The 16,007-nt window shown below is 43.7% G+C and overlaps 1 long non-coding RNA gene across 1 annotated transcript; it reads right to left on the reverse strand.

The window, feature by feature from the left end:
* Positions 1-6,522: 6,522 nt before the first annotated feature.
* LOC128323356 (uncharacterized) lies at positions 6,523-10,356 on the reverse strand. The gene is made up of 2 exons (XR_008306226.1): positions 7,242-10,356; positions 6,523-6,718 (listed from the first exon to the last, which is right to left on the reverse strand). It is a non-coding gene; the product is annotated as an uncharacterized LOC128323356 (long non-coding RNA).
* Between the last annotated feature and the right edge of the window lie 5,651 nt (positions 10,357-16,007).

Here is a 16,007-nt window from a genome sequence, read left to right on the forward strand (position 1 = left end):
GCATCTCTGCACACATGGTGCAGGGAGAGGAGCTTGCATGTTGCAAGGTAGAAGGAACAGGAAGAAGAAGGGAGAGAGGAAAGAGGAAGTGTCCCTGAGATTAGCAATTACATTCCAAAGGGATAGTGTCAGAGCAGTAGAGAAGGGATAACCAATGTCTTGACCCTCTAGCCCTCTGACTCACTAGTCTGTCCTCCTATGTCACTGAGACGAGACAGCGCAAAGTCCTTCACTTCCAACACAAACAAGGAATGATGAGGACTGTATTGCATCGCATTGGAAGACAACCCTCCCCAAATATGCTTCAGAAGAAGATGCAATAGCCAGGCTCTATCTGCTGTGTATACACATGCAGCTGCCTTCTACTGAATGATATCCCTGGCTCTCTTGGGCAGAGGTCTTCCCCTAGCTAACCAAGATCCTTTAACAGAGATGATGAAAATTCAACCTGAAACCTTGTGCATGCAAAGCAATTGTTCCATCACCAAGCTATGGGCTCTCCCATATGTGTGGGAGAAGAGGCTTCTCCTCTGAGCAGAGTGGGAGCTTATGGTTCACATGATGGACTACAGCGCATTAGCTCTCTGGCCTGAGAAGCAACTCCCAGTTCCAGTCTCTTGACCCGTGTGCATGTCTGAGGGTGGGGGAGGGAGGTGGGGCTGGACTGGGGAGGGGCATCAGGGTGGGCTTCTGGCAGAGTGCTGGCAAGCGTTCGGTGGGATCAGAATTCAGTAGGCTTGGTTAGTGCATTTAATGAGACAAAGGTGAACAAGTGAAATCCTGAGGTAAAACTTCCTTGAAATAAGTAAAAACATCAGCTGGAAAGTAAAGAAAACAACAATATAAACACATTTGTGTGGAAAAAAAGTTTTAGACATGGCTGCTAGATATATATCTATGGGCAAAGCAGCTCTGATCAAAGAATGTAAAGAGCTAGGCTTGAAGTATGGTGGTGCAAGTGTGGAAGAGTTGAAAGTGCTTTTCATATCTTATGCCACATGTCAAGAAAAGGTTGTTGTGGAACCTAGAATACCAAGTTCACCAAGCAATAAACAATTGGAATATTTAAAAGGGAGAAAATACTTATGGAACAAGAGAGGCTGAGAGCTGAGTTGATGCCTGTTACCCCCATCCCTCCCCAGAGTTTTTCCATTTTAACCCACCCCCCCCACCCAAATAAGGAACATGTTTTAGATTAAAGTACATACAGTACGTGCTGTTTAGTTTAGTTTGGTTTAAATAAGATGAGGTAGGCAGCCTGCTGGGAGTTATGGGGGAGAGTAATCATTGGCATTCTGAACATGGAAGGAAGATGGGCTCACCCTCTGGGGCAATATATGCCACACCTCCTGGGTTTGGGCTATGTCTGAACACACACACAGACACCCCAACCCCTTCAGCTGGAGGCTTCGCACACAGGCTTTTATTTCAAATCCACTCCTAATTGGAGAGTGCCCATCCACATGTTAGCTGGATTTACCCCAAAGTCCCTGCAGGCTATCAAGGACCAGGACATACAGGACTTTGTTTCCCCCCAAATGGAGGCTGAGAATTCTGGCTTAGCCCAAAGTATATCTGGCTTTAAAAAATCCTCTAGTTTCAGAGGCTTTTGGGGGGAAACAGCAGGGCTTTTGTTATGCCCTGCAGTTTTCTCTGGTATGTGTGGGATGGTAATGCCAGTAAATTGGCGTTTTTCAGAACTCAATGAAGGGGAGTTTGACAGCTGTTTGGGAATGGTCTGCTCTAAGTGATTTGCAGTTGCAGGGGCTGGGGGCGGGGTGTTGTTGCAGATTGGTGATACTCTGTTGAGGGAGGGGAAGGGATAAATTCCTAAGTTAAACACAAGCACAAACTGCAAAATGTGTGTCTTCCTATCTTTTACATTGGCTTTAGATATGCAGAATGGATGTAAGCTGAGCCCTTTTTTGTCTAAGCTGCTTCCATTAGTTGTGGGGGGTGTGTGAAACATGATGTGATGAAGGCAGTCACTCACAAAGGCAAGGGTTAAGTGTCCTGCTGTTTGATCCAGCTGTTTGGTAACTCATCATGCTGGTCTTCCGCTCTTAGCTGTCAAACTATTTTTTAAAAGCTCTCTCGCCTCTTCCTTTGTGGTTTGATTTGTGAGTGGTTGAAGGAAAAACCTGGAGCAAGTAGATGGGAATGCACAGAAAAAATATCTGCCAGAGAGAGTGCGGGGAAGAGCTGACAGCTATGTGAACTGTCAATTTAATCCCCCGAATTAAACATCTTGTGAATCTGCTGCAAAGCAGATTCGCTCTTCAAATATCCCAGGCATGAAGCCATGTGTTAATAACTCCCTGGCCATGCCAGAGCCAAAAGCATTGAGCAGTCAAGGGTGGGGAAAATAGCAACTCATTAGGTTGCACTTCTGGGTGAGACAAAGAGATGAAAGAAGAAAACATTAGGCAAGATTCTTCGAAATAATATTGGGGGGCAGCTTTTGAAATCAGATTCAACTGGTGGGCAGGATTTCCCCACAAACCCCCAAGTGGGCCCACAGGGGCCAGCCAGTAGCTCCTGGGTGCTACTGCTTCACAGGTCTAGGACCTGCAAGCTTAAGAAATACAGTGGAAATCAGCCCAGCAGGTGACCTTTAAGGGTTGCCTGCATTTCAAGGAGAAGCTGTGTAGTGTGCATATTGGTGGTGAAATTGTGAGCACTGAAGTTCACATGAGGAGCACAAAAGCCTTTCTGAACACAGCAGGCTATGCTCCAGATTTCTTTTTCTCCATCATGCCGGACTTACTTGCAGGTCACCCATGACTGGCAGCCACCCATCCTGACAGCTAACAGTTAAGACAACAAATCGATGATAAATCTGACAGCTAAATACAGCCGGCTAATCAGAGATGCTGCAGCTTATCTAGAACACTGCCAAGTGAGCCTCCTGCAGAATCCTCGCAGGTCTCCAAGGCGAACCATGATGGCAGAACTCTGTGGCTGACTGTGAGTTCACAAGACCAGTTACTGGCCATGCTGGCTCTGGTTTGAATCCAAACACTCTCTTGAGGGTGCAGCTCAAATTGTCAAAGCACCAGGGGAGAGTCCCCTCTGTCCTACCCTCCCTGCTCCCCACATGTTTCCCCCCAATCACACACTGAAGTCCTCTAGCTGGGAAATTCCTCTGAATTCCATTTGGCACTGAGGCCCTGCACAATAACAACGGTCACCACAAAAAACAAACCACAACAACCGTCAGTTTAAAACAACTGCTTTAGGCTCAGCGTACAAAACTGAGGATTGTCTTCCCAGAAATTTCCCATAAATCCCACAGTTCTCATGCTTGATTCAGATCTCTTCAGATCAGATCTTTGCTGCTGTCTCCAGGTTAATGTAGGCCTCAAGTGAATGTAGGCCTCAAGCCATGCTGCTCTCTGAGCCTCCCGAGATAAAACATTCTGCTTCATACCATCTGAATTGTGCCTTTTATACCATATATGGTTATTCATACTCTGAATATGCCTCCCTGACACCCAGAGGAGAAAAATTTATCTCTGTCCACTCTCTCTCCTACTCCATGCATAATTTTATAAACCTTTACCATGTCTCCCCATAGTCACCTTTCTTCCAAACTAAATAGCGCCAGATGCTGTATAACCTTAATTTGAATAATGCTTTCAAAACTTTACAGTTTGGATCTTGATTGCTCTGTTGGGCTGAGTTGCCAATTCAGAATTAAAATATTCCTATGGGTTGCCCAAAAATTTAAAAGAAAAATACGTAGTACTAAAATGGGGATGGTATTCTATGAGTTCAAAGATGCATTCTGTGGCCAGTTATTGAGGCCTATTAATCTGGAGAAGTATGGTTAGTAACGTAAGGCTTGGAGAGCTAGCTGGAGGCAGAGGAAGAAGCCCAGTCAGCACTTGAACGAAGTATGCTAACTCGTGAGGACTGGGAGAAGGATGGAGCTGCCTCTCTTCCCGATACTGGCCATGGGTCCTTGCAGCTGATGTTGATGCAGGGGGTGTGGTTAGAACACATGCACACTGGCATGCACACACCCATTTACAATGGGATAAGGGCTTTTTGCTCAGCTGCTGGTGAGTTCCAACCCCCACCCAGGAAAAGTCCTGCAGGCACCCATGTTTGTATACTTTTCAGCTCTATCCCATCTTCTGTCTCTTCCTTCCTTCCCTTTTGGGGGGCAGTTTCTAAGCCATGTTGCATGAAGGGACGGCCAACATCTTGAATTGGAACGAATTACATCATCACACACCACATCATTTGGGCATCCCTATGTGTCCTACAGCTGTAGCAAATTTGGTTCAAATCGGTTAGGCAGTTCACAAGTTAGCCCACTTGCACCCCAAAAGTTTACACGTTCACCATCGTGTACCAGGGTGGAAACTATGCCATTGAGGTGTCCCTATGTGTCCCTACAACTGTACCCGATTTGGTTCATATTGGTCCAGGCGTTGCTAAATTGATAGCAGGGACACATTGACAAACACACACACGGATGGACACACAGACACAGACATACTCACAGACTGCCGGGTGATCTCATAAGCCTACTGGAAAAAAGACTAAAAATCAAAGATGACACCTTCAAAAACCATCCTATTTATCAGGGCCCAATTGGATGCCAACCAATAGAAAGTATTTCTGGCAGAAGACCATATACTCAAGTTGCTGTGCCATGTACATCTTGCCATGCCATCTTCTACGAGGACAGCACACCAAGTACAGATCCTACGGGGCCTCATGGCCTCTTGTACCTGTGTCATCACCCATGTGGAGCTACACATGAGGCCTCTACAGCTCTGGTTCTTGAGACATTTCGATCTCTTGCACGTCTCCCCCATGCAAATCATGCACTTGCCCCAGGCCGTCTGGAACTCTCCTCTGGTGGTACCTCAGGGACAATCTGATCTCAGGGATCCCCTTGCAGCCCTGTTTCCCACAGGTGATTGTGACTTCCGACGCATCCAATGATGGATTGGGGGGGGGGGCTCATTGTATGACCTACAAAGTAAATGGTATATGGACCCTTACTCAGAAACCACTCCACATCAATGTGCTGGAGCTTCTAGCATGTTTCCTTGGACTGAAGGCCTTCAGACCGCTCCTGCAGGGCAAAATAGTGCAACTCATCATGGACAACATGATGGCCATCGCATACATGAACAATCAAGGAGGCACAGTCTCCCACCCCCTGTGCAATCTGTTGCTATGATTCTGGGATTGGTGCATAGCACACGACATTCACCCAGTCGCCATCCACATCAAGGGTGTCGACAATGTGGAAGCTGACTCCCTGAGTCGCATAATTCACCACTCCAGTCCTCACGAATGGAGTATACCCATGTCCTACCTATTCCCCATTGTTTTCACATGGGGACATCCACAAGTGGACTTGTTTGCGACAGCAGAGAATGTGCGGTGCAAGCATTTTTGTTCACGGGCAGCCATAGGAACTAATTCTATGGGGGATGCTTTCTTGGTTCCATGGGACAAGACCCTATAATACATATTACCTCTGCCCTTGATTTTTGCATGTTCTCAACAGGAGCATTCACCAACAAAAGGACTGCATGCTGATTGCTCCAGACTGGCCATGACAAGTGTGGTACCCTACGATACTGAGACTCTCAAAGGGCAGGTCCCAGTCCTTACCAAGTGAGAGCCAGAGTGGTGTAGTGGTTAGAGCTGGACTAGGACCGGGGAGACCCGAGTTCAAATCCCCATTCAGCCATGAAACTAGCTGGGTGACTCTGGGCCAGTCATGCATTTCTCAGCCTAACCTACTTCATAGGGTTGTTGTGAAAGAGAAACTCAAGTGTGTAGTACTCTGGGCTCCTTGGAGGAAGAGCGGGATATAAATGTAATAATAATAATAATAATAATAATAATAATAATAATAATAATAATAATAATAATAAGAAGAAGAAGAAGAAGAAGAAGAAGAAGAAGAGGAGGTGCGCCGGGCCTACTGTCCATGCATCATGGACAAGTACTACACCCCGATGCCAAGATGCTGAAGCTCACGGCATGGAGAATTAAGCTGCTGAACCCTGTGACCTACTCTTAGAGGAAATTCTCTTCAATGAAAAGAAGCCCTCTACAAGGGCTGTGTATGCTGCAGCGCACTCCTCACCCACGAAGGCTACCATCCTGCAGGTAATGAGATATTTCTCTAGTCTCAAGTTGGCCGGTCCTTCTACAGCTCCTATTAAAGCCCACCTTGCAGCCATCTCCAGTCGCCATATGTGCGTTGATAACACTGCCATTTTCTCCCATCCCCTTTCAAATAAATTACTCAAGGGTTTGGAAAATCTATACCCACATACGCAGGCCCCTACCACATAGTGGTCCCTTTTTTGGTTCTGGCAGGCCTCATGAACAACCCCTATAAGCCCATGGCTACTCTCCCTCTTTGATTCCTATCACTCAAGACAGCCTTTCTCATCGCAGTCACCTCTGCCAAGCAAGTTACTGTGCTGTGCACCCTTAGATCCAACTCCCCCTATGTCCGATTTCACAAAGACAAGGCCGTCATGCATTTGGATCTTTCCTTTATTCCCAAAATAAATTCAAGTTTTCACATCATCCAAGATGTGTTCCTGCCGGCCTTCTTCTGTGACCCACTGTCTGACTTGGAATGATCCCTCCACAAGTTAGATGTTTGCAGGGCACTTGCCTTCTATCTTGACAGGACTCATCCATTCCGAAAGAATAGCAGGCTCTTTGTGTCCTACAGGAAGGATAAAAAAGGCATGCGAATCACTCATCAACGCTTGTGCTGGATTGTTCAGGCCATGGTGGAAGTCTACAAGGCCCAGTGTAAGGACCCGCCTCAAGACGTAAGGGCCCACTCTACTAGAGCAGTAGCCTCGTCAGCTGCCAATCTATCGGGCATCTCCATGGCTGAGATTCGAAGAGCTGCCACCTGGTCTTTGGACCACCCCTTCATCAAGCACTATGTGCTAGACCTTTGGTCCTGCAAAGATGCTTGCTTTGGAAGGGGTGTCTTGAAGCAAGTTCTATCCTAACTTTACATGGGGTAAGTCCAAGAAATCCATCTCCTGGAGGAGCTTGCTAATCACCCAGTTGTGTGAATACACTGGGATCACATCAAGGATAAACAGGTTGCTTACCTGTAACTGATGATCCTTGAATGATCCTAGGTCTTCACACATACCACCCTACCTCCCCACTTCCTTGGAGGTCGTGCTCTGGGCAATGTTTATGTTTTACTTACCTGTTCTCTCACTTACCTCTCCAGTTCCACTTACAATGGTCGCTGACGTCTGGCAGTCATCCAGGAACTGAGGAGAGCAGTTCTCTGACTGCCAATGTCAGTGGATGCATGCATGCCGTGGGCGGAGTTGGGAGCGCCACACGAAGCTTGTAGAATCTTCCTGAATGGTCTCCTGCGCAGGTGCGTATCCCAGTTGTGTGAATACCTAGGATCACTCAAGAATAATCATACAGGTAAGCAACCTGTTTTTAGACTGATAGACCAGAGGTCGTTCATCAGTAAAGGGAGCAAATCCTCCAAAGCACAGAGCCAGTTAAAAAAATGATTTAAAAATGCACTTCCTGGTGGTTTCAGGGAATGTTTTTTCTACCTTTTTTTAAAGTTCCTGGTTGATGCCAGGCTGGCGCCCCTTAGGGCTCAAACTGGCTGGAACAGCTTGATTACAGGCTGTTCCAGCCAATAAGACCAAAGAAGGAAGCAACAGGCGAGGAGAGGCTGGAGAAAGCTTCTTGCTTTGGAGGATGTGCTGCCTGCCTGTACTGGTAAGTTTGAGTTTCTCTGGTAGCTTGTTTGTTTGGTTTCTTTGTTGAGGAGATGCAAGTTCTGGCTTTCTGCCCCTTGAGTTCTCTTTTTCTTTTCTCTTTTCTCTTTCTCCTTCCCCTACTCTCTGCTTTCTGCCTTTTGGCCCCTGCCTTCTCTCTCCCCATTTTGGGTGGGAAGCTCTTGCCTTGGTGAGTGGGATCTCCTCTGCTCCCCTCTAGCCCTAATGCCTACCAGCCCCCACTGTGATGGATTCTCAGGTTTCATTGTCTCACCTGGACAGAGAGACTTCCTCCTTCTCCCTCCCCTCTTCCTATATGTAGCTAGCAGCAAGGCATGTAGGCTTTAACAATCTCTCTGATGGATTTCCTAAATAAACTACTTTATTTTGAACTTTTATTCCATGTCTCCAGACAGTATTAATTAGCAGTGCTCTCCTTACCTGTGCACTTAGGAAGTGCAGCTGGGGTAGAAAAAGAAATCTCCCACCACCACCACCACCACCAGTTTTATAACACCCCTTTGGTTCTTGGCATTGCTGAAATGGTTGATTTGGTTAAATGTGTCATTCCTTAAAGACACAATTTTAAAAAAGTTTTAATTAGCAGGAAGTCATCAATTATAAACAAAACTTCTTTAATTATTTAAGTGCTCTTATTAACCTTGAAGAATCGAGTTCAAATCCCCATTCAGCCATGAAATTCACTGGGTGACTTTGGCCCAGTCACTTCTCTCTCAGCCTGTGTTACCTCACAGGGTTGTTGTGAGGATAAAGACAAACACCACTCCGGGCTGTGGTGTGTGTGTGTGTGTGTGTGTGTGTGTGTGTGTGTGTGTGTGTGACATATAATTTATTTATAACCCCTGCTAACTGAGCAGACACCTTTTTAAAGTGGTGATTCTCTTATATTTAGCAGGGGAAGATCAACTAGCCACATCCAACAGAAGCACAGCATCCCTTCAGTAGTTATTGCTGGCATCTGCCTTTTGTTTCTTTTTAGATTGTCAGGACAGGGGACCATCTTAATTATGTATCATTAATTTTTCTATGTAACTTTCGATGAATTAAGGTAAAGTGTGCTGTCAAGTCGATTTCAACTCCTGGCGCCCACAGAGCCCTGTGGTTTTCTTTTGATAGAATACAGGAGGGGTTTACCATTACCTCCTCCTGTGCAGTATGAGATGATGCCTTTCAGCATCTTCCTATATCGCTGCTGCCCAATATAGTACCAGCAGGGATTTGAACCAGCAACCTTCTGCTTGTTAGTCAAGCATTTCCCCGCTGCGCCATTAGGTGGCTTCAACGAAGAGTGGTATATAAATATTTGTTCTAGTAGTAGTAGTATATTTTATACTGAAATGTTAAGGAAGCTTCACACATGCCAATATGTTCCTAGCCCCACACCCTCCTCTGGACAGCCCTGTCTAAAATAATGCTATTCTATAAGCTATTTCCATATCTCACTCCACAGGTGGCTACACTTAAGTACAGTCTGAAGTACCATTTGCAAACCATATAGAGAAAGTGCTTGGTTTTCATGATAGCCGTCTGAGCTATTAATCATTTGCTTAGCACACACAGTTCTAATAAGCTCTACTTTCATCTTGTGTTCCCCAGATTAAATTGTCAAAAATCTTCATAATAAAATGAATATTTGCTCCAGGCAGAAGAATAATCACTGCTATATTAATTTTTTTTAAGAGAAAAGGCTGTTCTCTATGCAATTAACTCTTTATACTTTGTAATGATTTCTTATGTGAATATTTCCCTTGCATTCCCTGTATGAACTCTGAGGGCTGAGAATTAGACAAGACAATATGGGTGTTCCGGAATGAAACTCCCAATATCCTTTTCTCTTTTAAAAATGCAGCATTCCTAATCACAGGGAAGATCTCTCCTCAGGTTCCCCATCTGTCTCATGCAGACAAATACTATATTTTTGTGATCAGGAGAGGCAGAATTACATAGTGTTGGAGATGGAGTTCCAGTGCATCAACCTTTTGCAGCAACTATCCTAATGACCACTAGGAGCATTGAAAGAAGAGGTAGTTAGTGAGGGTCTCCTTATCTGTCCCTGCTTGCCTCTACTCTATGACCCTTGCCTTGACTCCTCAGGTACTTGGTACTTCCTGTAGTGAGTCAGTTCTCTTCCTGATGGAAGAGAACTGATGGAAACATCTCCCTCTCTATCAGTTATGTAGCTGATAGATAGGACTAGGTCTTTTCTATCTCAAATGTACTTCACCAATAACATTATTTAGTTTAGATTGTACAACGATCTCCATGCGTGTTCCTTAAATAACTGCAACAATTAAACTCAGCACTCTACTCTGTTACTGGAGTGGCTAGCTTCTTTTGGCACTTTGCTAAATAATCACAAACCCCAACACACGCACTAGCATGAGCGGGGGTGGGTGGGGTGAGGTTCTGGACTAGAGGTGGGTGGACCAGTTCAAATCTGACTAAGAGTGCACTGAACTGGCCTGAAAAAAAAAGATGAACAAAACAACAAGGAATTCGTAGTGGGTAAAAGAACCAACAGAAATGAGAAAAACAACCCACCCACCACATATAGTATACTGTAGATCCTAATCTGTTATGAACATAGAAACCACAATTTTATTTTCACTATGTAAATTGCAAATGTGTGAAATCACAATGATAAAAACACCAATCAAATAAAATTCCATAAAATAATTGTACTGCAATTCCTGCAACATGTAAGTAAACAAGTGCATTGCAGTTGTGCGTAGTGGAGCTTGCCAAAAGTCTGTGCTCTTATTGTTGGAATTCTTCTGATAAGTATGTAATCATAAGTATGTAAAGTAGTTCCTTTATGCCAGCCAGACGCATTTCGATCCTCCTGATCTTCCTCAGTGGCTTTTGGAGCAACCCCTGTATAACTTCTTCCTCCACCACAGCACTATAGAAATATCATATCATGAAGCTACTTCACAGAATTACAGAAGAAACACTGATTAGTGTTTTTATCATTGTGATTTCACACATTTGCAATTTACATAGTGAAAATAAAATTGTGGTTTCTATGTTCATAACAGATTAGGATCTACAGTATACTATATGTGGTGGGTGGGTTGTTTTTCCTCATTTCTGAAGAAAAAAGATTACATGCATACATGCAAATAACTGTCCATGGAATTCTAAAATCCCCGTGTGTTCATATTGAAAAGAGAAAGGTGCAATAATATGATACAGATAGTACAATTTGTTCTAGACACAGGTAGATTAACTAGATGAGTGGTAATAGCTCTAGATAGCTTTCAGAGCTGTTAATGATGCAGAAGGATTATTTCCAGCAACAACTCCTGCTTGTACTGGTTTTCGAAGTTCACTCTAAAATCATAATTTTATTTATTTAATTTTATTTATTGTTAAATTTATATATCGCCTTTCATTAAAACAATCCCAAGGCGGTTTACAGCAAAATTAAAAAAACAAGGTGGTAAAAAAGTCACAATCAAAATATTAAGTGAAAAATATTAAACAAATCTGATTAAAATTTTGATACAAAAGCATAAAAGCAATACAGAGTACAAAGAGCAGCAGCAGAGAATCAAATAAATGTCTGGGCAAAAGCCAAGATTTTACACTCTTTCTAAAAGCTGTGATGGAGACTGAGGAGCAAATAGCCACCCGGAGAGCATTCCAGAGTCTAGTTTATACCCTAGTATCTGCCCTTGCACATCAACCCTTGAGCATCAGCCCTTGTGCCATTTACACCCTTGCACATCAACCAACAAGAACATATCTTTAAGCATTTCACAGCCTATAAAATACACATAAGCAAATACATCATCTTGATATTTGAACCCTCAATCTTCCTGCATTAGGACAGTCAAAATACATTGGCTAAACAGAAGAATGGCAAGAAAGCCAAGTAACTCTTGCAGCTATGCAGGAATTTATTCTCTCTTTCACAAGCCGATAGTAGCCAAGTCAGATTTGCTCAGTGAACCATCTAGTACACTCTGTGGGGGAGAAAATAATTAACCTTATTAAGCTATCAACGCTGAAACACCCTTTCTTCTCTTCAGTCCCTTCTTCTTGACCTCACCTTATTTTACCTACAATTGCTAGGTAAATTGTATAGTGGAAGAGGTGGAGATCATCCAGATGCCTTATGGGCCCATAGGCAGACTCATAGGCGGTGTACTTGGAAGGTGTGAGTTGAACAGAGAAATGTGGTTTGGGAATATTAATTAAGCTTCCAACCTCCAGAATTTGGTTAGCTCTAAGCTTTGTGAAAGCCTGGAAATCCTTTCATTCTTACACATGAACTGACAGAAGCACACAGATGGCATTACATCTGAAATGTTTATATCTCAGGATTGTATAGAAATGGTTTCAATTTTTAAAAATCTCCAAGAAAGGAACAAGATTAGCTGTTAGATGTTGCTACAGAAATATGTAGATAAAACTATTGTGATTAAACATCAGCAGAAGAGATTTGCTTAACTGAGTAATTTAACTGAGTTTAATTGAGTTACTGCCCCCCTCCCACCAATGTTGTTTGCTCCTTGTTTTGATCTGGGCGGGGGGCAGGTGCTTCTTGCTTTTTGCCCCACCAGCAAGACCACGAGATCTAGAACTGTCACTTACATTGGTAATGGAGGAAAGCAACTCCCATCAAGCCCTCTCCTGTGAGAATTTTAATGGTCGTCATGCCAGCATAATCCTCCAGGGCAGACATTAAGTGTGTGGGCCTGTTGATTTGTTCTAAGAGCTACATGTGGAAGCCTGTCCCTGCTGAATTGAAACATTCTATTCATAGCAGGGGCGTAACTACTATTAGGCAAGGGGAGGCGGCTGTCTGGGGGCCCCTATGCCTCGAGGCCCCCCCCCAGAGGCAAGTCACATGGCTATATATTGTGAAGTATGTGTGTGTGTATCAGCGAGGGACCCATTTTAAAATTTTGTCTCTGGGCCCACTCCAGCCTTGTTACACCCCTGGCAGGAGTCTCTCTAAGCCTTATCTGGAGATGCCAGAGAAGGAATTTGGAACCTGATGCTCATCCCAGAGTGGCCCCATCCCCTCAGGGGAATATCTTATAGTGTTCACATGTGGCCTCCTATTCAAATGCAAACTGGGGTGGACCCTGCTTAGCAAAAGGGACAATTCATGCTTGCTACCACAAGACCAGCTCTCAAAGAAAGAAGAGGAAGGAGGGTGATGAAGAAGGCCTAAATTCAATCCAGCAAACCAATGAAAATGATCACTGAAGTAGCTCCTGCAATGTATATATGAGAGAAAAAATAGTATTCCTTTTTGGGCAAATGTGGCAAGGATATCACCTATACGAGAGAATAGCAAAATAGTATTGTATTGCTTTTCTCAAATCTTAGGGTAATACTCCATAAGATGCTCATTGGCCTCTTCCCCCACCCCCCAAATGTCCTTATTTGGCACAATTGTGCATGGACACAGTGGTAAAATGTCATGATGATCATGAGAGAATGAATTCTGGTTACACAAAAGGGAGAAGTCTTTCTCCTTTTGATCTGGGTGGGAAGCCAGGGGGAAAAATATATTAGTAACTAATGTTGGAGTCTAAAGTTAAGGGCTGACATCCCCATTAATGATGCAGAAGTGCTGTGTGCAAAATACCTCTCCAGTGTTTAGTAATTCAGAGCCGTGCTGTGTGTGTGGATTTTCATTAATCTCTCCCCCGCCCCAGTGCTATTTTACAAGTGGAAAATAAACCTCTGAGGCCTGTGCAGCTCTCAGGGACCTATTTTTGAATGTTAAATCGAAAGATTGGCAAAAAGTGCTACCCGCACCATGCATGCACGCACAGCACAACTCTGGATTATGAAATGTTGCAGAGGTGCTTAGCATTCAGCACCTCCAAACCATTTGTGGAGATGTCAGCCAAGAAGTTTTGCTTTGGGGAGATAAGAGAGCCAAATTAATTGTGTACACAGTTCTGAGAAGCCTAATTCAAGAAACCTAAAGGAATTGGTATAGCTAAGATCTTTCCAGGAAGTAACAATCAGTTTTAAAAACAAAATGAAGAAGTACAAGAAAGATTAAGGAGCTGATAAGTATAACACCGACTTTCTTTAGAGTAGAATCCAGGGAATGAAGGATTGTAATACAGAGGGATCAGGCAGTGGAGTGTAATTAAGAATTTAATGAAGAAAGTATTTTAGTTCTTTAGCACAGCAAAACCATACAGACAGCTTTCCTGTTCTGCTTGTTCTCTACCTGCTCCACCCCCCAGTCTAGGACTGGACTAAGCTGTAGCTAATTTAAAGTTTAAATTAATCTAATTGTAATGTTTCACCTGTTGCTTATATCTGGTAGGTTCTTTTGTTTCTAAAATTCTTAGTCTTTAGATTTTTTAAAATAACTTTTAATTTGAAATTTTAAAATCTGTAATTCTGATTGTGGTTAGTGATGTGCACGGACTGGTCCAGAGGCCATTCTAAAGGCCTCCGGACCGGTCCGGACATGGGGCGGTTCGGCGCTGGGGGGGGTTCCTTTACGGGCAGGGGGATGGTGTACTTACCCCTCCTGCCGCTTCCCCCCGCCGGCGCATGTATTTTAGTAAGCATTGGGGGCGGCAAGGTGCCTGTTGAAAACATCTTCAGATGCTAGTGCCATACTTGGACCATCAGAGCCTCCCTTGACAAAGATGACTGACAGTCCATCAGAATCCCTGCACATGAGTGAGGGGGATACATAAAGACGATGCATTGACTACCTTCACTGGCAGAAAGGGAACTCTAGAGAGGTCCTAAAGCAAGCAAAGAAAGGGCAATTAAGAATCAATGGCTGGAAGTTAATGTTGAGTACAGTATACAGGTGAAACTCGGAAAATTAGAATATCGTGCAAAGGTCCATTAATTTCAGTAATGCAAATTAAAAGGTGAAACTGATATATGAGACAGACGCATTACATGCAAAGCGAGATAAGTCAAGCCTTAATTTGTTATAATTGTGATGATCATGGCATACAGCTCATGAAAACCCCAAACCCACAATCTCAGAAAATTAGAATATTACATGGAACCAAGAAGACAAGGATTGTAGAACAGAACAATATCGGACCTCTGAAAAGTATAAACATGCATATGTATTCAGTACTTGGTTTGGGCCCCTTTTGCAGCAATTACTGCCTCAATGCGGCGTGGCATGGATGCTATCAGCCTGTGGCACTGATGAGGTATTATGGAAGACCAGGATGCTTCATTAGCGGCCTTCAGCAATTCTGCATTGTTTGGTCTCATGTCTCTCATCCTTCTCTTGGCAATGCCCCATAGATTCTCTATGGGGTCAGGTCAGGTGAGTTTGCTGGCCAAACAAGCACAATACACTGTATACTTTTCAGAGGTCCGATATTGTTCTATTCTACAATCCTTGTCTTCTTGGTTCCATGTAATATTCTAATTTTCTGGGATTGTGGATTTGGGGTTTTCATGAGCTGTACGCCATGATCATCACAATTATAACAAATTAAGGCTTGACTTATCTCGCTTTGCATGTAATGCGTCTGTCTCATATATCAGTTTCACCTTTGAATTTGCATTACTGAAATTAATGGACTTTTGCACGATATTCTAATTTTTCGAGTTTCACCTGTATTTGAATTAGGTGTTGTTGTTTTTTAAAGAGTGAATCTGATTCTCCAGAGAAACAGGCTGTCAATGCAATTAGCACATTCACCATCATTTTGAAATATCCCCATCAAGATGACACATCTATCTAAGCAGGTTTTCTGCTTCAGTCAATACAGCTTCATAGCTGCAATCCTATGCACAGTGTGTGTCCCACTGAGATCAAACCGTTTTCTGTCAGTTTCATTGAGGAGCTTATGCTTTAGCAGGGTAGTATCCAGGAGTATATCTAGTAGAGTATAGGCCCAGCAAAGAAAGTGGCAGAACACCAACAGATGTTACTGATGGTTTCTCAACAAAACGTTTCCAATGTCTCCAGCCTGTCCTGGAAAATTATACTTCCTTCTCAAAGGCCTTGATTGATAAACCTGAATTGGCTGTTCTTGCTTACGAACACACCACCACCTCCTGAAACAGATACCAGCAACAGCTGAAACTGCCTTATATCAAATGGAGACCATAAGTCCATATAGTCCAATATTGTCTACTCTGACTGACAGCGCTCTCTGTGTTGTGGATGAGGTCCTTTCCAGCCCTATTTCCTGGGATCCTTTGCCTGAAAATGCCAGAGATTTGTTAACAGAACTGTTCTGGAGTGGTGGC

This window comes from Hemicordylus capensis, chromosome 4 (genome assembly GCF_027244095.1).
Source record: "Hemicordylus capensis ecotype Gifberg chromosome 4, rHemCap1.1.pri, whole genome shotgun sequence".
Classification (NCBI taxonomy): Eukaryota; Metazoa; Chordata; class Lepidosauria; order Squamata; family Cordylidae; genus Hemicordylus; species Hemicordylus capensis.